Source organism: Cucurbita pepo, chromosome 15 (assembly GCF_057944985.1).
Source record: "Cucurbita pepo subsp. pepo isolate OVF chromosome 15, ASM5794498v1, whole genome shotgun sequence".
In the NCBI taxonomy this organism is placed as follows: domain Eukaryota; kingdom Viridiplantae; phylum Streptophyta; class Magnoliopsida; order Cucurbitales; family Cucurbitaceae; genus Cucurbita; species Cucurbita pepo.
Window position 1 is genome coordinate 6076218 of NC_141812.1, and position 25663 is coordinate 6101880.

General features: G+C 36.9%; 3 non-coding genes across 3 annotated transcripts; all 3 read left to right on the forward strand.

Moving 5' to 3' along the window:
* Nucleotides 1–494: 494 nt before the first annotated feature.
* Nucleotides 495–566, forward strand: TRNAM-CAU (transfer RNA methionine (anticodon CAU)). The gene has a single exon. It is a non-coding gene; the product is annotated as a tRNA-Met (tRNA).
* Nucleotides 567–1574: 1008 nt separating this feature from the next.
* On the forward strand, nucleotides 1575–1654 carry TRNAL-UAG (transfer RNA leucine (anticodon UAG)). The gene has a single exon. It is a non-coding gene; the product is annotated as a tRNA-Leu (tRNA).
* A 19119-nt stretch (nucleotides 1655–20773) lies between these two features.
* TRNAL-UAG (transfer RNA leucine (anticodon UAG)) lies at nucleotides 20774–20853 on the forward strand. Its single transcript has one exon. It is a non-coding gene; the product is annotated as a tRNA-Leu (tRNA).
* Nucleotides 20854–25663: the final 4810 nt, after the last annotated feature.

Consider the following 25663-nt stretch of genomic DNA (forward strand, 5'->3'; position numbering starts at 1 on the left):
TATAGAAAAAAGAAGTACAAATATAAAAAGTGAAATTGAAATATCTCAAGTTATGGAGAATGATATAAGTGTTGAATAGCCATTAATACCCTTTTATATATTGTCTTAAAGTTTGTCGTAGGCAAACTAGAAATCCATACTGAACGTTTGAGAAAATTCTTATGATTATAAGATGCGAAAAGTTAGCTACTTCTGATGGTACAAAGATATAATTGTAACTAAGGTTATCACAAGATATGATAGTACCCTTTAATTATGGATGATGCACTTCATTGAAGGACTTCCAAAGTACATTTCTCGAAGGATAACTACCGCTCTCAATGAAGAGTGTAAGCATAAGATTCCTTGGAATGAATTCACTTATGGTGATTTAGGTTATGTAATAGCCAAGTCGACCGCCAGCAAATATTGTCTACTTTGGCCCGTTACATATCGTCGTGAGTCTCACGGTTTTAAAAGCATCTGTTAGGGATCAAAATGATATTAATTAACAAATCAGAGTGGCGCAGCGGAAGCGTGGTGGGCCCATAACCCACAGGTCCCAGGATCGAAACCTGGCTCTGATACCAACAATAAATAACATTCCCATCAAGAAAAGAAAATTGGTAAACATAATTCAAGATAAATTCAAGATTATCGCTAACAAATATTGTCACCTTCAACCTCACGATTATAAATGCATCTATTAGGGATCAATGATATTAATTAACTCTTTTAAATACTCTATGGGTGCTGACACGCTCACCAAAAACCTTATGGGGGTACTTAATCTACATTCATATTTTTTACTGGCTTTGTGGCTTTGTTGGACCTTAGGCAAGGTTTACCGACATTCAAACATCACTTATGTGGAATCAAAACTTGTTTCACCATACACGCTGCCTATGCATGCATGTTCAATTGTGTACGACACAACAACGTTGCATCTCATCGTCATCTCGGTTCCTCACAACACGTCCCATGCATCGTGATGCAATCTCAAGTCTCGAGATAGCTTCTCGAGATAGCTTGACAATCTTGGTTGTGTAGACACATCCCTCGGGACAGTTTGGCCAAGTGGTCTAAGGTGCCAGATTTAGGCTTTTGTTTGAAGGGGCGTGGTCCCACAGCTGTCATTTATTTTCATTTTTTGTAAACCTTCAAGCCCGCTGCTAGCACATATTATAAAAACCTCATGATTTTAAAACGCGTCTACTATAGAGAGAGTCTAGCCCTACTCCGACCAGTGCATCGTGTCACGATCATACTTCTTCAAATGTGCGGCTTCGTGATTTTGACACGCTCGCCAAAAACCTTATGGGGTACACAATCTCCATTCACATTTTTCACCTCGGCTTTGTGGCTTTGTTATACCATAGGCAAGGTTTGCCTTCAACGTTGAAACATCACTTATGTGGAATCAAAACTTGTTTGACCACACACGCCGCCTATGCATGCATGTTCTATCATGTGCGACACAACAATGTTGCATCTCATCGTTATCTCGGTTCCCAACAACACGATCCATGTATCGTGATGCAATCTCATGTCTTGAGATACTCGATCATCTTAGTTTTTCTAGACGCATTCGTTGGGACAGTTTGGCCGAGTGGTCTAAGGCACTAGATTTAGGCTCTATTTCGAAAGGGTGTGGGTTCAAATCCCACAGTTGTCATAATCATACTTTTTCAATCACATCGTCCGACCCATGCATCGTATTGCAATCTCATGTCTAGAGATAGCTTGACTATCTTGGTTTGTCATGGCACATCTGTCGTACAGTTTAGTCGTGTGGTTTAAGATGCCAGATTTGGGCTCTAGTTTAAAAGGGTATGGTATTAAAACTCGTCTATTATGAAGAGACTCTAACCCAACTCCGACCAGTGTCTCGTGATCTTGTCACGCTCACGACAAATCTAAAGGAGTACTCAATCTCTATTCACATTTTTCACTCGACTTTATGGCTTTGTTATACCTTAGGCAGAGTTTTTCTTCCGCATTCAAACATCCATAATGTGGAATTAAAACTTGTTTGACCACACACGCCGTCTATGCGTGCATGTTCAATCATGTGCGACACAACATTGTTGCATCTCATCGTCATCTCGGTGCCCAACAGCATAACCCATGCATCGTATTGTAATCTCATGTCTCGAGATAGCTCGACCATCTTGATTTGTCCAAACACATTCCTCGGGATAGTTTGGCCGAGTTGTCTAAGGTGTTAGACTTCGACTCTGGTTCAAAAAGGCATGGATTCAAATCCCACAGCTGTCATTTATTTTAATTTTTTGTAAAGCCTCGTGCCCGCTGCTAACACATATTATTTGTTTTGACTTTTTATTTATCGTTGTTAACATCGTGGTTTTAAAACGCATCTAATATGGAGAGAGTCTAGCCCAACTCCGACCAGTGCATCGTGTCAAAGTCATACTTTTTCAAATGTGCAGCTTTGTGATCTTGACACGATCATGACAAACCTTAAGGAGTACTTAATTCCCTATAATATTTTTCATCTAGCTTTGTGGCTTTGTGGCTTTGTTGGGCCTTAGGCAGGGTTTCCCTACGGGTTTCAAACATGAATAATGTAGAATTAAAACTTATTTGACCGCACACGCCGCCTATGCATGCATGTTCAATCATTTGTAACACAACAACATTGCATCTCATGGTCATCTTAGTTCCCAACAACACGACCCATGCATCGTTATGCAATCTCATGTCTTGAGATAGCTCGACTATCTTAGACTTCCAAACACAATTGTTGGGATAGTTTGGCTTAGTGGTCCAAGGTGCTAGATTTAGTCTCTGGTTTAAAAAAAGGGATTGGTTTCTAGTTTCTAATCCCATAACTGTCATTTATTTTTATTTTTTTTGACCACACACGCCGCCTATGCATGCATGTTTAATCATGTGCGACACAACACATTGCATCTCATTGTAGATGAGAGCCCCCCAATCAGGTAAGACTCACAGTCTGCTCAAATCATCGAACATCATAACGGAAAGCATAGATGAAAGCTATCTCGCGACAAAGAAAAACGAAGGACACCCAATCATACTACTAAAAAAAAAAAAAAAAAAAAATTAAAAGTAGTACAAATATAGAAAAAGTAGTACAAATATCAAAAGTAAAGTTAGAATGTCTCAAGTACCTTTTTATATACTGTCTCAAAGTTTGCCATAAGTGAACTAAACATCTATGATGAAAGCGGGAGATCAAAAGGATTAATATCAGCAGAAGCGTGGTGGGCCCATAACTCACAGGTCCCACGATTAAAACCTAGCTTTGATATCATCATACTACATGTGAAATAATATAGTCAGCAAAAATAAGGGACACTACTTATCCTACAATACATAAAAGTGGCAGCAAACCACACATCACTCACCTATCTTTTTTGGTTTGATTGTCCTTCTTTCAGTGTCCCTCCACGAGGCGTCTCCGTCATCAAACCGAATTTAAATCATGCTTCATGATAACGAATTACTTTGTTGATTGAATATCTTAGAGAAAAAAAAAACTTGTTTGAGATTTGAATCACTCTGCAGGCAAGATCGATCATGTCAAGCTTAGATGATACTAAACATACAACCTAAACTACATAGCATTACAAAAAAAACTTATTACTTAGTTAAAAGAAGCATAAATGATCTTTTTACTACATTTTTCAAGTCAACAAGACAACATAAGTGGTTATATATAGCCTCAACATGAAACCTTTAACCTTCCCCTAGGAATTTTAAGAGTTATATCATTCATACTTTTAGGACTATAATTAGCCACTATGAAAATGATGAATTTTAAGAGTTGTGTCATTCATACTTTTAGGACTATAATTAACCACTATGAAAATGTAACGATCTTATTTTTTTTTTACTAAAATAGAGTCGTACCATATGCATGATGTGATCTTTTTATGTGGAAATATTCATTTTAAATGTTACATCAGTCCCATGGACTTACATAATAAAAATAAAATTCGTAAATAAATCGAAAACATATAAGAAATGATAATAAACATATATATCGAAAAACTAGAAAACAAATGATGATGGAGTTGACACACGAGTCGTGTGAGTTGCGACTAACGTGGGAAGCGTGTGCGCTACACATGAGAAGAGCATGACTAGTTTGTCAAGTCATGCATGCATTTCTCGAAGAGTGTCCTTTTCAGGTCGTGGGCTGCTGGGAGTGATTTAGTGCTTGTTGGGCCACCCGTGTTGAACCTGGATCCAAAAGTCTATCGGTTTTGTCTCTCTAGCTTGTTTTCTACTTCTACTAGATCTTTGGCGCTCACTGAAAATGCATTAAGGAAATAAAAAGTTATAAAATGCATTTATGTCTATCGCGAGATTTCTGATGCGAGGGTGGTTGCTCCCACGAGATCGCTAACTCTTTTCTTTTTTTCCTTGTTGTTACCGTAAATGTAACCTAAATGTGAATAAAATTCATAAAATACATTAGTGAGATCCATAAAAAAAATTTTGTAATAGGATAAATAAAACTCATCTTCCTTAAGCTTATATTTCCTTAAAAGCATTGCATGATTGAGATGTCTTGATTCGTATCATTCTCCACTTCTTCAAGAGGATTCATCGTCGAATCTATTTGTAAAACTTTGCTGTAAAAGTAGGTTAAGAAAATACAAAAGACCTCACAACACTTTATCACGTGACCACTCAACACTTTATTCACGTGTACACTCAAGGAATTGTTGGCCATTGTTTGCACTCATGTACACAAATGAAGCTCTCTGTAAGGACATGGTTGATGTGATGGCTCAAGAAGACGGGTAATTTTTTTTGCGAAATAAAATCATTAAAATTTAAAACATAATTTACATTATACCAAAATAGTGTGCGCACATTAGTAATTTAAAATACAACATAATAGTTAAAAGACAGAATAAGGAACAGACGCAAAACATTTTAAAATAAAAGAGTTGAGACGACAGGTGAGGTTAGTCTATGGCACTTGCTCCAGATTCCACTCCCGACCTCGACCAGCTCCTTATTACCTGGAAAAAAATTGGAGAATAAGGAATGAGTACAAGACTCAGTAAGTAGCCTACTTGTAGGCTCTTAATCGTGTCCTTGATATGCTAGGGTACCACATTCTTTGTTCTTGCTTGTTCTTGGTCTTGTTCTTGTTTTAAGTACTTAAGCCCCTTTAATTCTTGTTCTTGACTTAGGGTTCTTATCTTGATCTTTCTTGAGGACCTTGGTTCTTAAACCCTAAAACCTTGGTTTTTCTTTAAGGGCCTTAGCACTATGTTTTTTGGTTCTTGGTCATTTGTTCTTGGTTCACTATGGTTTAAGGGCCTTAGCACTATTCTATGTTGTGTGTGTTGTGTTCTGAAAAATATGAAGAGGTGATCAGAGAAATAGAATTGGAAGCTTTGGAGAGAGCAAGACCACAACTATCTGAAGTAATAAATTTACAATTTTCTCACTATACAATAGACATCTCTCTCAAGAATAAGATAAACATGAAATAGAATTGGATGCTTTTGAGATAGCAACAATGGAGTCTTTTAAACAAAAATTTTAGATCGAGAAAACTATGAAAATTGTGTATTGTGTTCTATGTTGTGTGTGTTATGTTGTGAAAAATATGAAGAGGTGATGAGAGAAATAAAATGAGGCTTTTAAACAAAAAATTTAGATCGAGAAAACTATGAAAATTGTGTATTGTGTTCTATGTTGTGTGTTGTGTTCTAAAAAATATGAAGAGGTGATGAGATAAATAGAATGAGGCTTTTAAACAAAAATTTAAATCGAGAAAACTATGGACATTGTGTATTGTGTTTTATGTTGTGTGTGTTGTGTTCTGAAAAATATGAAAGAGGTGATGAGTTTAAATAGTGATGAAGTTGAGAAAACTATGGAAATTGTGTATTATGTTCTATGTTGTGTGTTTGTTCTGAAAAATATGAAGAGGTGATGAGTTTAAATAGGGATGAAGTTGTAAAAATAGGAATTGATACGGACCAATAAAACGTGAAACACAAAAAATAATATTTATTTATTTTTAAATTTATCGTAAAAAATTATAGACCACATGTTTCATTTAAGTATATATATATATATATATATATATATATATATATATATATATATATATATATAAATACCATTATCTCGGCAATAATGAGCCAAGTATGTAATAATATAATAAAAAAAATATTAATGAAAAACATGTGGGTTACAAAGTAATTAGAAAGTTTTATAATTCTAATTTAAATATTATAAATGTAATTTAAATAATTTTAAAATTCAAGAAAACTAGTTTTCATTGAAATAGTAACAACTTTTATTTTAGTTTAAAGCAATTGAAAATTCCACCCTTTGTTACTCTACCAAAGTTATAAATGTCATACTTCGATTGGTCCATGATGTCAATTTTGCCTGCTGGTCCATCAGTTTTGTCACCACATCATCAATTTTGTCACCACATCATCACGTCAACTATCTTGTTTTGAATTTGATTGGTCCATGATGTCAATTTTGCCGCTACATTATCACGTCGGGTATCTTGTTTTGACTGAAACTTCTCCGTTTTATATCTAATTTGAGTGAACCAAAAAAGACGTTCAAATCGTTATTCCCAACCTTACACTGTGGACAGAATACTGAGAATTGTTAATAATTGAAGGTAGGTTTGATATCATCCGAACATCAATTAATTAATTAACCTTCGTGTTTATGATGTATTTGGGCTTCAACTGAAAGATGGTATCATCACTATCATTTACTTAATAAAAACTATTTGTTTTCCTCTCGACTAATCAAAATCGTAAAGAAACAATATGATTTCCTCGTTGATTAATCAAAACTCTTCAGTGACTACAAACTAAGAGACGTATTGTCACTATCATTTACTTAATAAAAATTATTTGTTTTCCTCTTGACTATTCAAGATCATAGCACAAAGAAATTACTAGACCTAGTAATCACTATCATTATATTAGAGAACTGTTTGATTTCCTCGTCGACTAGTCAAAATCGTACGGTAAAAAAATCATAAGACCTGTCGTTTGTGACTCTTAATTAATTGTAGAAACTATTTGATTTCCTCAACGAATCAAAATCCTAGGTGATTACGACTTTTATTACCGATTAAAGAAGAAATCCTTTGATTTACTGAAAGATAAATCAATGATTCATTTATTTAATAAACTATTTAGTTTCCTCTCGACGAATCATACTCATAGCAATCACTATCAATATTAGTGAGTTATATTCCTCGTCGACTAATAAACGACATTGAAGAAACTATAAGACCTAGCATTCAAGATATTCAACTTAAAGAGACTATTTGATTTCCTCATCGAAGAATCAAAATCGTATAGTGATTACGAACTATGGAACCAAGAGATCACGATTACCGATTAAAGAGGAAATAGTTTCGTTTTTTGAAAGATTATCCATCCGACATACCTGATTGCTTGTGATTCGTGAGCCACCGATAAATTCCAACCACTAACTCGTCGCATTTCTTGTCGAGAAAACTCAAAGGCCGCGCGCAAATTTCGCCTTCTTTAACTCTCCTTCAAGTTCCCGCTCTTGGTTTATATAGAGCTTTACGGGAACGTTTGCCAGTTGCGTTTTATTTACAGAGGAGAAAATGGTAAAAAAGTATTGCGGTAATTCGTCTGATTTGCACGGATGTAAACGGCGCCATTTACTAACAGTCTGGACTGGGTCATACTATTAAAAATTAATGGGCTCAAAGAAGCCCAAATACATTACAAACACGAATGTATGTTAGGATCGCACAACAACGCACACGCTCGATCAAGATGAACACAAAGAATAGGATAGAGAAAATTGCAAGAAGAACTCTAGTTAAAACGATTTTTTTATTGATGACTTCAGGTATGTACAACAAGAGAGAGTAGAGAGAATAGAAAGTTACATCTGAAAGCTCTACCGGACGGGATATATATATAGTTCAATTTACTATATATAGCTTTACCAGATTTAACCATCAACTATATATAGCTATTTAATATATATAGCTTTACCCGATTTAACCATCTACTATATATAGCTATTTACCATATATAGCTTTACCAAATATAGCTTTATCATATAATAACCGTTGACCAAGCTATAAATAAGCATCAGGCTCCATAACCTAACAATTCTCCCACTTGGAGACTGATCTAGTCAACCAAGAATTTCATTCTCAAACGACCATGAGCATCTTCATGGTCTTCATGGCACCATATCAATTGAGGCTTTGCACAACCTCAATATTCCAACATCAACACATTTTGTCAACATGTTTGCTGGATTCTTTGCACCCTCTATCTTCTCCAAACACATCACCATCTTTCACTAACCTGCAAGTGAAATGGTATCGTCTTCTGTGTTTTCTCTTGAAATGATAGACCGGGTTCCTTCGTCAACTGTTTGACACTCTGACTATCTCTGTAAAGAATATCTTCGTGCTACTTCTTGCCCATTCTTCCAGATAGTCAGTCATCCATATCGTCTTCTTTCCAGCTTCAACTATTGCCACGTACTCAGCCTCAGTACAACGCATTTTTTAAGCCTAGACGTCTCATCATCCATGGCTTGCTCCCACTTGGTTGTATCCTCCAACTGTAGGGCCTCATCAAAGGGTTGTGGTTCCCTTTCATCAGCAACAGATAGTGTAATGAAGGTACGTGCATATTTGGTACTCTGATAGTACAAGATGATCGTCTCAACACCAGTTCAGGTGTCACTTGCTCCACTGCTGATTCCTCCGCAACAACCTCAGGAGTTTGTTGCGTATTTGCTACAAAATCACTTGGTGATTTTCTCCGCAACTCAACCTCAACTCTCACTTGCTTTGTTGTCTTGGAACCTTGCTCCACATCTGGTTCCTCAGCAGTAGTCTTAGGAGTTTCTTGAGTATCTGCTACAACATCACTAGGTGAGTTTCCCTGCAACTCAAGCTCAACTCCCACTTGCTTCGTGGCCTTGGAATCTTGCTCCACATCTGGTTCCTCAGCAGTCGTCTCAGGAGTTTCATGAGTATCTGCTATAACCTCAGTAAGTGAGTTTTCCTGCAACTCAAGCTCAACTTCCACTTGCTTCATGGTCTTGGAACCTTGCTCCACATCTGGTTCCATTTCCAACCGCACTTTCTTCAATTCTCTGGCGGTTCTTGTGAAGCTAACTCGTTTCTGCTTGCTCATAACGTAGTTCTCACAACGACCCACATCAGCAGATTTCAGACCTTCTAAAATGTTGGGTTTTATGTCCTAAAACTCATAGTTTGTAAACAAAGATATATTATATTTTCAATAAAGTTATTATTGATGTTTATTCAATAAAAATTGTTATTGAATAAAGTGAACTTGATCATTAATCTAAATCCAGTAAACTAAGAACACTCTGGCTATAGTATGATTACTTGAACTATATGTAGAGACATAAGAGTGGATCAAGTTCAAGTATATAGTCAAAATGATCTATAGTATAAGGATAAGGCTGAGTACCTTATTCTGGGGACACTATGGATGCGGCCAACTTTTGTATATGATATAAACAATGTGATCACTAAATTGTGCATGTGGAGACATGTGAGTGGGGGCGTCCTATGCAATGAGTATTGCATAAGATCGGACCATGAAGAAAACCACTCTCACTTTATAAAGTCGTTTACTGTTGAGACTGATTTTCTTTTCATTCGATAACCTAGGTAACTCGGTTTTAATCCTAAGCTAACCATGAACTCCTGTTTATTCGGAATTATCCTTAGATTTGCATGGGTGAGAGTGGCTCTAGTTCGCCGACTCAACAGGCCTCCCATTTCAGGTGTAAGACTGGGTGAATGGCTGGGGACGTGGGGTGCAAGACGGAATTCACTCCTACCCACTTTTAGGGATAGAAGAAAGGTAGTTCCCTTAAGCACTGACTCCAGGTCTTGAACAAGGGGCCCCACCCTCTCATTGGCCTGAGAGGGATTCGGTTTACTAGTTGGACCACAAAACAATTGTTCATTAGAGGATCAGTGAGACATAAGGAACAAGAAGTAACTTCAGGGGTAAAACGGTAAATTGACCCAGCTCTAGTTACGAACAACCTGTGATGGACAGAAATATATCTATAGTGAGGGGAGTGCAACTACTAGGCTATAGTGGAGTGTCCTAGTAGTTAACTAATGTTGGTTAACCAGGTTAATGAGTTTAATCGGTTAATCTTGGATCGTTGGAGCCCATGATCTATAGGTCCATTAGGTCCCTCTGCTAGCTCATATCGGACTAAACCATAGAACAGTATGACGAGTGAGTTCGAAGTGTTCGAATTCAAATTAGGGAATATGCGTTACATATATACGATATATTTAACCACAATTTTGTTTTATTTACGAATTAAACAAAAAGAGAGAATCTGAGATATTTAAATAAGATTTAAATATCTTAATCAATTATGTGTCGGAATTGATTGGGATTGGCATTTGAATTAATATTAAATATTAATTAAATAGTTTAATTAATCATTTAATGTTACTTTAATTTGAAATTCATTATTCAAATTAATTGTTGAATTAAAATGAAGAAAGTCAAAATGTTGACTTTCATCTAATGGAAAAATCCATGTTAGTGGAATTTTGAGGTGTCAAAATTTGGTTTAACCAAACTTGCATGTTTGCCAAATAAACCCCACAAGTTTGAGTGGAATTTTGAGTATCAAAATTTGGTTAACTCAAACATGCATGCTTGCCACATAATCCCAAACATTTGAGTGGAATTTTTAAGTGTCAAAATTTGGTGATCTCAAGTTTGTATGAACATGCAAACTTGACTCTTTAAATAGAGTGATCATGATACTTGGAAGGTATTCTTGATCTTGATGAAAAACCTCTCACAAACACTCTCTTTCACATATACAAAATCCCTCCCAAGTTTAGTCACTCACCGGATTCCACAATCCCGTTCGAAGGTCGGAGGATAGTGGAGAAGACACTAGTGGTGGTTCGAAACCGGTTCGTGAGGCAAAAGGAGTTTGAACTACAAAAGGTTAGTATTTAAACTCATTGAGTTTTAATACTTATGAACATGCTAGTTATTTACAATATTGATGTTCTAAAAGTGCCTAAGATCCAAATTGCTTCCGCATGTGTTATATTAACACCATCAATTGGTATCAGAGCAAGTTTTAGGCACTTTATTTACATTAATTTGATCATGATGGGCACCATTTCATGCATGAAATTTGTGGTGTCTAAAGTGGATGGTTTTGGTTTTGGCATTTTTTTTATGCTTCCATTTGATACATTATTGTAATAAGCCTAAGGTGTATGGGCTTTAATGAATGAAGAAAGGTCTGTAATTTTTATGGAGTCATTAGAGTCCATTTTAGGTTGTAATTGATCGAAAATGGAAGAGATAAGCAAGCTGAACCGAAGAAGATGGAAGAGGCGGTTCGGGTGTTTTTTCTGTCGTTGGGGATCGATTGAACGTTTTTAAGGGTTGGTTTGTCCAGTTCCTGATCTTCGGGAGTGACTCAAGTTATTTTTAATTATTAATGTAATAATTTAGTTAATTGCTTGCTTTAAAATGCCAAAACCAACCCACTTTAGTGTGTTTAATTAATTATGCATTATGAATGTATGTTTTAATTAAATAGAAAATGTATATGCATAAAGTATGTCATATAGATTTAAAATCCCACCATAGGCTAAGCATGTTTCATGCATTCCAAGTATGTTATAAGTGTTATAATGTATAGTATGCATGTCTTAGGGTTCCATGAGTGATAGATGTAAATTGTTATATTATTGCATGGAATGGATGATTATATAAATTGTTATATAAAGCATGTTATAGGTTATTTTCAACGTCATAAAATGAGGTAGACGTTAAAATCTATAATAAAGATAAGTGCATGCTCACTAAGGGTTAAGAATCGAGCACGATCAATTTTAACAGTTAAAAAGGGTCGATGTCTTATAAAATTGCGGTTACGAGAAAGCTCACCTGGCACGATCTTGTCTAAGGCTAAAGGTACTTAAGTTGACGGTTTACGGAACACCTACTACCTGGAGATCGGACCAGTACTTGAGCTTAGTTAGCCCAGTTTTATGAGCATGCTTAAGTGATGTAAGATTTAGAAAAATCACCTAGACTTAAGTTATATTTAATTAGCCGGAATATACTTAAGTAATGAGTATACCCAACCATCTAAAATACTTAGTGGGAGGAAAAAGGTGTATAAGATACATCATTTTCTCTTAACACTCTCTGTAAAATTCACACAGTGAGATTCATGCTCGGCCTCGTGTCGCCCTGGGAGCGTCCTCCATTCGGAAGGTATTTGCATGAGTCAATAACAAGGTGAATTGAGAAAGTATTTATAGTAAGTGGGAGAAGGAAGTCAACACGTCCTATGGTCTCCACCACTAGGTTGCACCGTGAGATTCCCATGTTTCGCCTGCATGTTGCCTTAGAGCAACTACCCATTCGGAGGGTCGTAACATGGGAGTCAAAACAACGCAAACTCCAGAAATGGATGGGATTTCTTAGGTCCATTCCCAACTTTGGCTTTTTCATTCGATAGCGTTGTTGGGACCGATTTCTGAGGTCTGAAATTGGTGGGTCACACTTGCGAAGAATTACTAAGAGTTAGTATATTCTTGACCAAAATAGCGATAACTAAAACACTATAGGAACAAGAGTTATTCTGGAATTAGTGTTTAAGTCAAGAATGTCTTGGTTTAGTGAATGAGTGATTGACTGCCCCTCGGTAGCAGTTGCTCTAACTCACTAAAGTATCGTTGCAAATTAATAATGATTTGGGTACATTATTACATTTGCTAAAACTGATTGGATTAAACAGGATTAAGTCAAATCACTAATAGAATTTTCTTTATATCACAGCATGACAAACTCAATAGTACAATTACTCGCTTCTGAGAAATTAAACGGCGACAACTACACAACTTGGAAATCAAACCTAAACACAATACTGGTCATTGATGATTTAAAGTTTGTTTTAACTGAGGAGTGTCCTCCAAACCCAAACTCAAATGCAAATCGAACAGCTCGGGATGCATATGACAGATGGATAAAGGCAAATGACAAAGCCCGAGTGTACATTCTAGCCAGCATATCTGATGTTTTGGCTAAGAAACACGATGTTATGGGTACTGCTAAAGAGATTATGGAATCTCTAAAAGGGATGTTTGGACAACCGTCCTTCTCCCTTAGACATGAAGCCATAAAATACATTTACAACTGTCGTATGAAAGAAGGGACCTCAGTTAGAGAACATGTCCTGGACATGATGGTCCATTTCAATGTGGCAGAAGAAAATGAAGCTGTCATTGATGAGAAGAGTCAAGTCAGTTTTATCATGATGTCTCTTCCGAAGAGCTTCTTCCAGTTCCGCACCAATGTGGTTATGAACAAAATAGAATATAACTTGACTGCTCTTCTCAATGAGCTACAGACTTATCAGTCTCTCTTAACAAACAAGGGACAAACAGGAGAAGCAAATGTTGCTATCTCCAAGAAATTACAACGAGGATCGTCCTCCAAAAATAAGTCTGGACCTTCAACTTCTAAAAGTGTTTTGATGAAGAAGAAGGGAAAAGGGAAAAATAAGATTCCTACTAACCGCAAGAACAAGGTTCAAAAAGCAGATAAAGGAAAATGTTTCCATTTCAACGAAAACGGGCACTGGAAGAGAAACTGCCCAAAATACCTTGCAGAGAAGAAAGCCGAAAAGACACAACAAGGTAAATATGATTTACTCGTTGTAGAAATGTGTTTAGTAGAGTATGACAACTCAACTTGGATACTAGATTCAGGGGTGACTAATCATATTTGTTCTTTTTACCAGGAAACTAGCTCCTGGAGAATGCTTGCAGACGGCGAGATAACACTCAGGGTTGGAACAGGAGAGGTTGTCTCAGCAAGATCAGTAGGAAATTTAAAGTTGTTTTTTGGAGATAGATTCATTATATTAGATAATGTACTTTTTGTTCCTGGAATGAAAAGAAATCTAATATCCATCTCTTGTTTATTAAAACAGTTGTATAAAGTATCTTTTGAAATCAATGAAGTGTTCATTTGCAAAAGAGGTATTCATATTTGTTCTGCAAAACTAGAAAACAACTTATATATGTTAAAACCGAGCAAAACAAAAGTTATTTTAAATACTGAGATGTTTAAAACAGCTGAAACTCAAAATAAACGACAAAAGATTTCTCCTAATACCTATCTTTGGCACTTAAGACTAGGCCACATTAATCTCAATAGGATTGAGAGATTGGTTAAAAAATCTAAATAAGTTAGAAGACAATTCTTTAACTCCATGTGAGTCTTGTCTTGAGGGTAAAATGACTAAACGATCATTTTGCGAAAAAGGTTATAGAGCCAAAGAAACCTTAGAACTCGTGCATACAGACCTCTGTGGTCTAATGAATGTCAAAGCACGAGGAGGGTATGAATATTTCATCAGTTTTATTGATGATTATTCAAGGTATAGCTATCTTTACCTAATGCATCACAAGTCCGAAGCTCTTGAAAAATTCAGAGAGTATAAGACTGAGGTTGAGAATCTATTAGGTAAAACTATTAAAACACTTCGATCAGATCGAGGAGGAGAGTACATGGATTTAAGATTTCAGGACTATATGATAGAACATGGAATAAGGTCTCAACTCTCAGCCCTTGGTATGCCTCAACAAAATGGTGTATCAGAAAGGAGAAATAGAACTCTATTAGACATGGTTCGGTCTATGATGAGTTTCGCTCAATTACCCGATCCGTTTTGGGGATATGCAGTGGAGACTGCTACATACATTTTGAACATGGTTCCTACTAAGAGTGTTTCAGAAACACCTTATGAGTTATGGAAAGGGCGTAAAGGTAGTTTACATCACTTCAGAATTTGGGGATGTCCAGCACATGTGTTTTTGCAAAATTCCAAGAAATTAGAACGTCGTTCAAAATTATGTCTATTCGTAGGATACCCCAAAGAGACGAAAGGTGGTTTGTTTTATGATCCTCAAGAAAATAGAGTGTTTGTATCAACGAACGCTACATTCTTAGAGGAAGACCACGTAAGAAATCATCAACCTCGTAGCAAACTAGTATTAAGTGAGATTTCTAAAGAAGCTACTGATAAAACAACAAGAGTTGTTGATCAAGCTGGTCCTTCAACCAGAGTTGTTGATGGAGCTGACACTTCTAGTCAATCACATCCTTCTAAAAAGTTGAGAATGCCTCGACATAGTGGGAGGGTTATAACTCAACCCGATCGTTACTTGGGTTTGATAGAAACTCAAGTAATCATACCTGATGATGGCGTTGAGGATCCATTGTCCTATAAACACGCAATGAATGATGTACATAGAGATCAGTGGATTAAAGCCATGAATCTTGAAATGGAGTCAATGTACTTCAATTCAGTCTGGAAACTTGTAGATCAACCAGATGGGGTAAAACCTATTGGTTGCAAATGGATCTATTAGAGGAAACGAGACCAAACCGGTAAGGTACAGACCTTTAAAGCACGACTAGTAGCAAAGGGTTATACCCAAAGAGAGGGGGTGGACTATGAAGAAACCTTCTCACCTGTTGCTATGCTTAAATCAATTAGAATACTCTTGTCTATTGCCACATTTTATGATCATGAAATTTAGCAAATGGATGTTAAGACAGCTTTTCTAAACGGCGATCTTGAAGAGAGTATCTATATGGCTCAACCAAAGGGGTTCATTGAACAGGATCACGAGCAAAGGGTTTGCAAGCTTAAAAGATCCATTTATGGGTTGAAACGAGCATCTCGATCCTGGAACATAAAGTTTGATACTGCGATCAAATCTTATGGCTTTAAACAGAATGTTGACGAACCTTGTGTTTATAAAAGGATAGTCAACTCTACAGTAGCTTTCCTGGTGTTGTACGTTGACGATATCCTACTCATTGGAAATGATGTAGGAATTCTGAATGACATTAAGCATTGGCTGGCGACACAATTCCAAATGAAAGATTTGGGAGAGGCTCAGTTTGTTCTTGGAATCCAAATTGTTCGGAATCGTTAGAACAAAACACTAGCATTGTCTCAAGCATCGTACATCGACAAAATGTTGATTCGATATAAGATGCAGGACTCCAACAAAGGATTATTACCTTTCAGGCATGGAGTTCATTTGTCGAAGGAACAAAGTCCTAAGACACATCAAGAAGTTGAGGATATGAAACACATTCCCTATGCATCAGCGGTCGGTAGTCTGATGTATGCCATGCTATGTACCCGACCCGACATATGCTATGCTGTGGGAATTGTCAGCAGATATCAGTCCAATCCGGGACGTGCTCATTGGACTACCGTTAAGAATATCCTCAAGTATCTTAGGAGAACGAGGGACTATATGCTAATGTACGGTGCTAAGGATCTGATCCTTACAGGGTACACTGACTCAGATTTTCAGACCGATGTAGATTCGAGAAAATCGACATCAGGATCTGTCTTCACTCCGAACGGAGGAGCAATAATATGGGGAAGCATAAAGCAAGGTTGCATTGCTGATTCCACCATGGAGGCTGAGTATGTTGCTGCTTGTGAAGCAGCGAAAGAATCTTTATGGCTTAGGAAGTTCTTAACTGATTTGGAAGTCGTTCCAAATATGCATCTTCCCGTCACTCTTTATTGTGATAACAGTGGAGCAGTTGCAAATTCAAAAGAACCAAGAAGCCATAAACGAGGAAAACATATTGAGCGCAAATATCATCTCATAAGGGAGATTGTGCAACGAGGAGATGTGATCGTCACACAGATAGCTTCAGAACACAACATTGCTGATCCATTTACAAAGCCCCTCACGGCTAAAGTGTTTGAAGGGCACCTAGTGAGTCTAGGACTACGAGTTATGTAATCTAGGGCAAGTGGGAGAAAAGGCATGAGTATGTGATGCCCTAGTTTATTGTATTTCTCTCTACTCAACGTTATAAAACCCCACTAGAGTTTTAGTCCAAGTGGGAGTTTGTTGGGTTTTATGTCCTAAAACTCATAGTTTGTAAACAAAGATATATTCTATTTTCAATAAAGTTATTATTGATGTTTATTCAGTAAAAATTGTTATTGAATAAAGTGAACTTTACGATCATTAATCTAAATCCAATAAACTAAGAACACTGTGGCTATAGTATGATTACTTGAACTATATGTAGAGACATAAGAGTGGATCAAGTTCAAGTATATAGTCAAAATGATCTATAGTATAAGGATAAGGCTGAGTACCTTATTCTGGGGTCACTATGCATGCGGCCAACTTTTGTATATGATATAAACAATGTGATCACTAAATTGTGCATGTGGAGACATGTGAGTGGGGGCGTCCTATGCAATGAGTATTGCATAAGATCGGACCATGAAGAAAACCACTCTCACTTTATAAAGTCGTTTACTGTTGAGACTAATTTTCTTTTCATTCGATAACCTAGGTAACTCGGTTTTAATCCTGAGCTAACCATGAACTCCTGTTTATTCGGAATTATCCTTAGATTTGCATGGGTGAGAGTGGCTCTAGTTCGCCGACTAAATAGGCCTCCCATTTCAGGGGTAAGACTGGGTGAATGGCTGGGGACGTGGGGTGCAAGACGGAATTCACTCCTACCCACTTTTAGGGATAGAAGAAAGGTAGTTCCCTTAAGCACTGACTCCAGGTCTTGAACAAGGGGCCCCACCCTCTCATTGGCCTGAGAGGGATTCGGTTTACTGGTTGGACCACAAACCAATTGTTCATTAGAGGATCAGTGAGACATAAGGAACAAGAAGTAACTTCAGGGGTAAAACGGTAAATTGACCCAGCTCTAGTTACGAACAACCTGTGAAGGATCGACTTACTAATCATGGTTATATCAGATGGACAGAAATATATCTATAGTGAGGGGAGTGCAACTATTAGGCTATAGTGGAGTGTCCTAGTAGTTAACGAATGTTGGTTAACCAGGTTAATGAGTTTAATCGGTTAATCTTGGATCGTTGGAGCCCATGATCTATAGGTCCATTAGGTCCCTCTGCTAGCTCATATCGGACTAAACCATAGAACAGTGTGACGAGTGAGTTCGAAGTGTTCGAATTCAAATTAGGGAATATGCGTTACATATATACGATATATTTAACCGCAATTTTGTTTTATTTACGAATTAAACGAAAAGAGAGAATCTGAGATATTTAAATAAGATTTAAATATCTTAATCAATTATGTGTCGGAATTGATTGGGATTGGCATTTGAATTAATATTAAATATTAATTAAATAGTTTAATTAATCATTTAATGTTACTTTAATTTGAAATTCATTATTCAAATTAATTGTTGAATTAAAATGAAGAAAGTCAAAATGTTGACTTTCATCTAATGGAAAAATCCATGTTAGTGGAATTTTGAGGTGTCAAAATTTGGTTTAACCAAACTTGCATGTTTGCCAAATAAACCCCACAAGTTTGAGTGGAATTTTGAGTGTCAAAATTTGGTTAACTCAAACATGCATGCTTGCCACATAATCCCAAACATTTGAGTGGAATTTTAAGTGTCAAAATTTGGTGATCTCAAGTTTGTATGAACATACAAACTTGACTCTTTAAATAGAGTGATCATGATACTTGGAAGGTATTCTTGATCTTGATGAAAAACCTTGAGAAAAACCTCTCACAAACACTGTCTTTCACATATACAAAATCCCTCCCAAGTTTAGTCACTCACCGGATTCCACAATCTCGTTCTAAGGCCGGAGGATAGTGGAGAAGACACTAGTGGTGGTTCGAAATCGGTTCGTGAGGCAAAAGGAGTTTGAACTACAAAAGGTTAGTATTTAAACTCATTAAGTTTTAATACTTATGAACAAGCTAGTTATTTACAATAATTGATGTTCTAAAAGTGCCTAAGATCCAAATTGCTTCCGCATGTGTTATATTAACACCACCAGATACTACATCTATCTTCAACCAGATCGATATTATCACAAATGAATTGTCCACTGATAAAGAATTCCTTAAAAAAGCATTACAACCTCGAAGGATATCCTAAATATCCAACATCAAAATAACTTCTCAAACAAGATTCTCTCAACCATTGCAAGACAAGTTAAGAAGATTGAAGAAAAAATCAATGAAAAACGACAACAAAAGAAATAAAAAAAAAACTATTGCAAATATTAATGGCGTGAGATTCGCAAAAGTTGAGGAAAGTTCTTTTATTCATACGAGCTATTTTATTCAAAGTAATTAGTCTCGGCTCAACAGAAGAGGCACTTGCTCTGATTGAAGAAAAGCTAAACAATCTTTCAATTTTGATAGAACCTTAAGTAATTAAACTTTTAGTGTCATAATGAACCATATGAGAATGACCTCAAAAATTTTAAAAATGATTTCTCCAAAGAAGAAAAGATGCCCAAAAAAACTAGACCTCATCAACAAAATTGTTAAATTAGAGAACAAAGTCCAAAAAACTAGATGAAGAAAAATTGGTATCCTAAGCCCTCTTTCCCCGATGTTCCGTTCGAAGAAAAAACTCAAATGACTCAATCCACCTATAAAGGAACATTCATACATAAGTGGAATATAGATGGTCTATCCGGTCATCTAGTCGTAAATGTAATCAACAAAATGTTGATAGGAGCTAGCGCCTATAGTCTTCGAGGTAAGTTTGACCACGCTATTGCTCAAATTGTAACTTTTGGTTTGACAGGAGTACTCAAGGATGGGTTGGAGAAGCATATCTCCGACGAAGAAAAGCAAAGGATACTCAACCATACTACTATAGAAAAAGAAGTACAAATATAAAAAGTGAAATTGGAATATCTCAAGTTATGGAGAATGATACAAGTGTTGAATAGCCATTAATACCCTTTTATATATTGTCTTAAAGTTTGTCGTAGGCAAACTAGAAATCCATATTGAACGTTTGAGAAAATTCTTATGATTATAAGATGCGAAAAGTTAGCTACTTCTGATGGTACAAAGATATAATTGTAACTAAGGTTATGACAAGATATGATAGTACCCTTTAATTATGGATGATGCGCTTCATTGAAGGACTTCCAAAGTATATTTCTTGAAGGATAACTACCGCTCTCAATGAAGAGTGTAAGCATAAGATTCCTTGGAATGAATTCACTTATGGTGATTTAGGTTATGTAATAGCCAAGTCGACAGCCAGCAAATATTGTCTACTTTGGCCCGTTACGTATCATCGTGAGTCTCACGGTTTTAAAAGCATCTGTTAGGGATCAAAATGATATTAATTAACAAATTAGAGTGGGGTAGCGGAAGCGTGGTGAGCCCATAACCCATAGATCCCAAGATCGAAACTTGTCTCTGATACCAACAATAAATAACATTCCCATCAACTACAAGGTCGGTATAAATTTTGGTTTCACAGGAATACTCATAAAAAGATAAATTCAAGGTTATCGCTAACAAATATTGTTGTCTTCACCCTCCCTCACCTTCAACCTCAACAAATATTGTTGTCTTCACCCTCCCTCACCTTCAACCTCACGATTATAAATGCATCTATTAGGGATCAATGATATTAATTAACTCTTTTAGGAACTTCACCAAACTCTTTTAAATGCGTCTACTAAAACATTACTTATGTGGAATCAAAACTTGTTTGACCACACACGCCGCCTATGCGTGCATGTTCTATCATGTGCGACACAACAATGTTGCATCTCATGGTTATCTCGGTTCCCAACAACACGATCCATGTATCGTGATGCAATCTCATGTCTTGAGATACTCGATCATCTTGGTTTTTCTAGACACATTCGTTGGGACAGTTTGGCCGAGTGGTCTAAGGCGCCAGATTTAGGCTCTGGTCCGAAAGGGCGTGGGTTCAAATCCCACAGCTGTCATAATCATACTTTTTCAATCTCATCGTCCGACCCATGCATCGTATTGCAATCTCATGTTTAGAGATAGCTTGACTATCTTGGTTTGTCAAGGAACATCTGTCGTGCAGTTTAGTCGAGTGGTTTAAGATGCCAGATTTGGGCTCTAGTCTTCTATTATGAAGAGATTCTAAGATGCCAGATTTGGGCTCTAGTCTTCTATTATGAAGAGATTCTAAGATGCCAGATTTGGGCTCTAGTCGTCTATTATAAAGAGATTCTAACCCAACTCCGACCAGTGTCTCGTGATCTTGTCATGCTCACGACAAATCTAAAGGAGTACTCAATCTCTATTCACATTTTTCGCTCGACTTTATGGCTTTGTTATACCTTAGGCAGAGTTTTCTTCCGCATTGAAACATCCATAATGTGGAATTAAAACTTGTTTGACCACACACGCCGTCTATGCATGCATGCATCGTCCGACCCATGCATCGTATTGCAATCTCATGTTTAGAGATAGCTTGACTATCTTGGTTTGTCAAGGAACATCTGTCGTGCAGTTTAGTCGAGTGGTTTAAGATGCAAGATTTGGGCTCTAGTCGTCTATTATGAAGAGATTCTAAGATGCCAGATTTGGGCTCTAGTCGTCTATTATGAAGAGATTCTAACCCAACTCCGACCAGTGTCTCGTGATCTTGTCATGCTCACGACAAATCTAAAGGAGTACTCAATCTCTATTCACATTTTTCACTCGACTTTATGGCTTTGTTATACCTTAGGCAGAGTTTTCTTCCGCATTGAAACATCCATAATGTGGAATTAAAACTTGTTTGACCACACACGCCGTCTGTGCGTGCATGTTCAATCATGTGCGACACAACATTGTTGCATCTCATTGTCATCTCGGATCCCAAGAGCACAACCCATGCATCGTATTGTAATCTCATGTCTCGAGATAGCTCGACCATCTTGATTTGTCCAAACACATTCGTCGGGATAGTTTGGCCGAGTTGTCTAAGGTGCTAGACTTCGACTCTGGTTCAAAAGGGCATGGATTCAAATCCCACAGCTGTCATTTATTTTAATTTTTTGTAAAGCCTCGTGCCCGTTGCTAACACATATTGTTTGTTTTGACTTTTTATTTATCGTTGTTAACATCGTGGTTTTAAAACGCTTCTAATATGGAGAGAGTCTAGCCCAACTCCGACCAGTGCATCATGTCAAAGTCATACTTTTTCCAATGTGCGGCTTTGTGATCTTGACACGATCATGACAAACCTTAAGGAGTACTTAATTCCCTTTCATATTTTTCATCTAGCTTTGTGGCTTTGTGGCTTTGTTGGACCTTAGGCAGGGTTTGCCTACGGGTTTCAAACATGAATAATGTGGAATTAAAACTTATTTGACCGCACACGCCGCCTATGCGTGCATGTTCAATCATTTGTAACACAACAACATTGCATCTCATGGTCATCTCGGTTCCCAATAACACGACCCATGCATCGTGATGCAATCTCATGTCTTGAGATAGCTCGACTATCTTAGTAGTCCAAACACAATTGTTGGGATAGTTTGGCTTAGTGGTCCAAGGTGCTAGATTTAGTCTTTGGTTTAAAAAGGGATTCGTTTCTTGTTTCTAATCCCATAACTGTCATTTATTTTTATTTTTTTAAAACCTTGAGTACTCAATCCCCATTCACATTTTTCACCCGGCTTTGTGGCTTTGTTGGACCTTAGGCAGGATTTTCCTTCGGAATTCAAACATCACTTATGTGGAATTCAAACTTGTTTGACCACACACGCCGCCTATGCATGCATGTTTAATCATGTGCGATTCAAACATCACTTATGTGGAATTCAAACTTGTTTGACCACACACGCCGCCTATGCATGCATGTTTAATCATGTGCGACACAACACGTTGCATCTCATTGTAGATGAGAGCCCCCCAATCAGGTAAGACTCACAGTCTGCTCAAATCATCGAACATCATAACGGAAAGCATAGATGAAAGCTATCTCGCCACAAAGAAAAGCAAAGGACACCCAATCATACTACTATAAAAACAAAAATACTAAAAAAAAAGTAGTACAAATATAGAAAAAGTAGTACAAATATCAAAAGTAAAGTTAGAATGTCTCAAGTCATGGAGATAGATATAAGGGTTGAAGGGCCGTTAATACCTTTTTATATACTGTCTCAAAGTTTGCCATAAGTGAACTAAACATCTATGATGAAAGCTAGAGATCAAAATGATTAATATCAGCAGAAGCGTGGTGGGCCCATAAATCACAGGTCCCACGAATGAAACCTAGCTTTGATATCATCATACTACATGTGAAATAACATAGTCAGCAAAAATAAGGGACACTACTTATCCTACAATACATAAAAGTGGCAGCGAACCACACATCACTCACCTATCTTTTGTGGTATGATTGTCCTTCTTTCAGTGTCCCTCCACGAGGCGTCTCCATCATCAAACCGAAGTTAAATCATGCTTCATGATAACGAATTACTTTGTTGATTGAATATCTTAGAAAAAAAAATACTTGTTTGAGATTTGAATCACTCCGCAGGCAAGATCGATCATGTCAAGCTTAGATGATACTAAACATACAACCTAAACTACATAGCATTACAAAAAAAAACTTATTACTTAGTTAAAAAAAGGCATAAATGATCTTCTTACTACCTTTTTCAAGGATACAAGACAACATAAGTGGTTATATATAGCCTCAGCATGAAATCCTTAACCTTCCACTAGTCATTTTAAGAGTTGTATCATTCATACTTTTAGGACTATAATTAGCCACTATGAAAATGAGAAATTTTAAGAGTTGTGACATTCATACTTTTAGGACTATAATTAACCACTATGAAAATGTAACGATCTTATTTTTTTTACTAAAATAGAGTCGTACCATATGCATGATGTGATCTTTTTATGTGGAAATATTCATTTTAAATGTTTCATCAGTCCCATGGACTTACATAATAAAAATAAAATTCGTAAATAAATCGAAAACATATAAGAAATGATAATAAACATATATATCGAAAAACTAGAAAACAAATGATGATGGAGTTGACACACGAGTCGTGTGAGTTGCGACTGACGTGGGAAGCGTGTGCGCTGCACATGAGAAGATCATGACTAGTTTGTCAGGTCACGCATGCATTTCTCGAAGAGTGTCCTTTTCAGGTCGTGGGCTGTTGGGAGTGATTTAGTGCTTGTTGGGCCACCCGTGTTGAACCTGGATCCAAAAGTCTATCGGTTTTGTCTCTCTGGCCTGTTTTCTACTTCTACTAGATCTTTGGCGCTCACTGAAAATGCATTAAGGAAATAAAAAGTCATAAAATTCATTTATGTCTATCGCGAGATTTCTGATGCGAGGGTGATTGCTCCCACGAGATCGCTAACTCTTGTCTTTCTTTCCTTGATGTTACCGTAAATGTAACCTAAATGTGAATAAAATTCATAAAATACATTAGTGAGATCCATAAAAAAAAAATTGTAACTAGGATAAATAAAACTCATCTTCCTTAAGCTTATATTTCCTTAAAAGCATTGCATGATTGAGATGTCTTGATTCGTATCATTCTCCACTTCTTCAAGAGGATTCATCGTCGAATCTATTTGTAAAACTTTGCTGCAAAAGTAGGTTAAGAAAATACAAAAGACCTCACAACACTTTATCACGTGAACACTCAACACTTTATTCACGTATACACTCAAGGAATTGTTGGCCATTGTTTGCACTCATTTACACAAATGAAGCTCTCTGTAAGGACATGGCTGATGTGATGGCTCAAAAAGACGGGTAAATTTTTTTTGCGAAATAAAATCATTAAAATTTAAAACATAATTTACATTATACCAAAATAGTGTGTGCACATTAGTAATTTAAAATACAACATAATAGTTAAAAGACAGAATAAGGAACAGACCCAAAACATTTTAAAATAAAAGGGTTGAGACGACAGGTGAGGTTAGTCTATGGTACCTGCTCCAGATTCCGCTCCCGACCTCGACCAGCTCCTTATTACCTGGAAAAAAATTGGAGAATAAGGAATGAGTACAAGACTCAGTAAGTAGCCTACTTGTAGGCTCTTAATCGTGTCCTTGATATGCTAGGGTACCACATTCTTTGTTCTTGCTTGTTCTTGATCTTGTTCTTGTTTTAAGTACTTAAGCCCCTTTAATTCTTGTTCTTGACTTAGGGTTCTTATCTTGATCTTTCTTGGTTCTTGTTCTATTATTGATTTGTTCTCCAAGACACTTCCCCTAGGATTTACGGCACTAGACATGTACCTGAGAATCTTGTGTCCAAGGCTTCATGCGTTCTAAGCGACACAGCTTTAACTTACGTCCAAGGCTTCATGCGTTCCAAGCGACGTAGTCTTACCGCATCTTAGGGCTTGCCCTTCCATATGGTCTGCTTAACCTATGCCCAAGGTTTCATGCATTCTAAGCGGCATAGTCTAAAAACTTACATCCAAGGCTTCTTACGTTCCAAGCGATGTAGTCTTAAAACTGCATCAAGGGCTTGCCCTATAATACAGTCTGCTTAACCTATGCCCAAGGCTTGATGCGTTCCAAGCGACATTGTCTGAAAACCTACATCAAGGGCTTGCCGTATAATACAGTCTGCTTACCTACGCTAAAGGCTTCATGCGTTCCAAGTAGCATAGTCTAAGTCATGAACATGCTGTACCGTGGGAGGTCTTAGGAGGTTCTTGATTCGTGGCTAAGGTAACTTACTCTCTTCTTGTTCCTCCGTGACCTTAGACTACAACCCTTGATAGACCATAAAGGTCACTTGCTCGG